Here is a 2803-nt window from a genome sequence, read left to right on the forward strand (position 1 = left end):
TCCTATTGGCTACATGTCTAGATATTACAGGCCATCTCACTGGATGTCCGTTGAAGCTTAGTGTGCTGTGTCTCCTTTTGTGTTTCTGTGTGGGAATGGCCAGCCTGATTCAGGTTTTGCAGTTGGCTAATGCGTGGTGGGTGGGAACAGTGTGGGTACATTTTAATTCAAGCAATGATGTGGTTGCTGAGGTGTAGTTACCTTTGCTGATGAAGCCAGTACCATGCACTTTCCTAAGGCACGCTATGAAAAGATTAAATGACCCTTTCGGTTACACTCCATCTCCAGGCTCTTATGATGTTAAAACTTCAGAAGCATGTAAAAGACCAGTATCTTTTCAAAAATCACAGAGATTTAAATAACAAACCTCAATCTAAATGTGAACAAAGATACTATATTGCCTTTTCAGTTGAAAATGCTCAGGCTCCTGGAGCAAAGAAGGAGTCTAAAAGAATGATAAAAATTCGAAGAGATTAGAAAAAAGAGATCTGTGCTCTTGTGCAGGAGAACAGTGCTCTGGACAAGCAGATCCAGGATTGGGAGAAGCAGATCCAGGATTGGGAGTCTGAGCTGGAGAAGGTGGAAGCAACGCTAAGTACCACAGTCAGGCTAAAAAGAAACAAAACCATCCCAGCAAATAAGGCTCCCTGGAGAAAAAGCTTTTGGAGCTAACAAAAACGAATAACCTACTGAAGTCTACATTCTCTGAAGATGGTGACCAGAAGAATATGAGCGTTCTAAGCCTAGGGCTGATGAAACAAAAGAAAAACAAAGATAAGGAATATGATGGCTAAACAAGGAATCATGAAGTTGAAACTTCAGGCCACTCAGAGGAATCTTGAAGAATCTCAGGGGAAAATAGTATAACTTAAGGGAAAATTTTCCATAGAGAAAGAAAAGATTGATGAAAAATCTGAAACAGAAAAAAAAAAAAAACATCAAAGAAATTAGTTGTGCGTCAGAGCAAGTGGAAAGATACAACTTTGATATTGCTTAGTTAGAGGAGATTTGAAGAAAAGCCACAACATTTTAAGCTTTAAGCAGTCTCTTGAGGACAATGTTGTTACCTTTTCTAAACAAATAGACCTAAATGTTAAATGTTAGTGCTTGAAAAAGAAGATCTTGTCACTGAGAATAGAGACAAAGAGGAAAATATAAATGCAGAGATGCAAATTTAAAAACAGAAACTTGCCCTTGGAAAACAAGAATATGAGAAACTACGACAAAAAGAATTGCAAATTGAAACACATCACAAATATGAAAAAAAAAAATTAAGCTTCAGCCCCAGCTCTGTTCCTTTCAAGAGGAAATGGCGAAGAAGAGGACTGTCTTTAAAGAAGAATTTAAGCTAGCCCTGGATGAGTTCAGCAGGAGGAGGAGCAAGCTGAACAGCTGTTCATGTGACTGGAAGAGCAAAGGGAGTCCACTGTTAAGAGATAAAGCAGCTGAACTGGAGCACAGTCATGACCCCCTAATTTTGTGGGAAAAGTATAATAGTACAGTGTGGAACCTTGAAGATGTTACTGTTTGAGAGCTATAAAACCTCAATAACCAGTAAGATCGAAGATCTTAAGCTGAAGAATTTATCTATACAGGAAAAGCTAACCAAGGCGGAAAAAAAAGTGCAAAAATGTTCAGTATCAGGCACTGACCACCAGCCAACACTGAAAGAGGCCAACATTAAAGACATTAGTTTCTCCTCTAAAACAAACAAACAAAAAAAGCAACTGAGGGCTGGAGTTAGTAGTTAAAGTGCATGCCTGTGAAGTCTAAGGACCCAGGTTCAATTCTCCAGGTCCCATGTAAGCCAAATGCACAAGGTGGCCCTTGTATCTGGAGTTTATTTGCAGTGGCTAGAGGCCCTGACATGCCCATTTGCTGTATCTCTCTATCTCTTTCTCATACCGCTTTCTCTGTCTGTAATAAATAACAAAAATAAATCTTTTTAAAAGCAACTGATTTGTAGAACCAAGTCAAACAAGATGCAGACTTGAAGAAGCAACTAGAAGAAGAAGAACCAAGAATAGCTGAGAAAGAAAATACATTGGCAGAATTAACTGAGGAAAGCAGTAAATGGTGTCTCCTTTATGAAGAACTGCATAACGAAACAAAACCTTTTCAGCAACAACCCAACCGAATGCATTTGAAGCAGAAACAGGCATTGTTGAATGAGCACGGTGCTACTCAGTAGTAGCTAAATAAAATAAGATATTCATAGGTCACCAGAATCTAAAGCAAAAAAAAAAAAAAAAAAAAATCAAGCATGTTGTGAAACAAAGATGAAAATAGCCAACTCAAATTGGAGGTGTCAAAACTCCGATCTCAGCTTGCTAAAGGAAACAAAATGAGATGAGACTTCAGGAAGAAGGGAAAAGAGCTCTTGGTATCAAACACTTTGATCCTTCAAAAGCTTTTCATCATGAATGTAAAGAAAATTTTGCCTTCAAAACCCTACTAAAAGAAGGCAGTACAAACTGCTGCTCAACCCTCTTGCAACATCAAGGATCATACAAGTAAACATCTGAAATGCCTTTTGAAGATTAATGATTATAAATGTTGTGGATATTGTTTTTATTATTTATAATGGATATTTAATTATGTGTTTAATTTTACTCCCTATACATAAGTATATGAAAGGAAGTTCATTCATTACCATAAATGTCTTTTGACATTTTATTTTCTATTACATAGCTCCTTAATACTTATGTCTGCAAGCAAACACTTTTAATCACTGAGCCATCTCCCCACATTTAATACTTAATCTTTTTTTTTTTTTGAGGTAGGGTTGTAGGAAAAAACCCCC

General features: G+C 37.3%; 1 pseudogene; it reads left to right on the plus strand.

Moving 5' to 3' along the window:
- Window positions 1-245: 245 nt before the first annotated feature.
- Window positions 246-2517, plus strand: LOC101594738 (annotated as a pseudogene).
- The last annotated feature ends 286 nt before the right edge of the window (window positions 2518-2803 follow it).

Source organism: Jaculus jaculus, chromosome X (genome assembly GCF_020740685.1).
Source record: "Jaculus jaculus isolate mJacJac1 chromosome X, mJacJac1.mat.Y.cur, whole genome shotgun sequence".
Lineage (NCBI taxonomy): Eukaryota > Metazoa > Chordata > Mammalia > Rodentia > Dipodidae > Jaculus > Jaculus jaculus.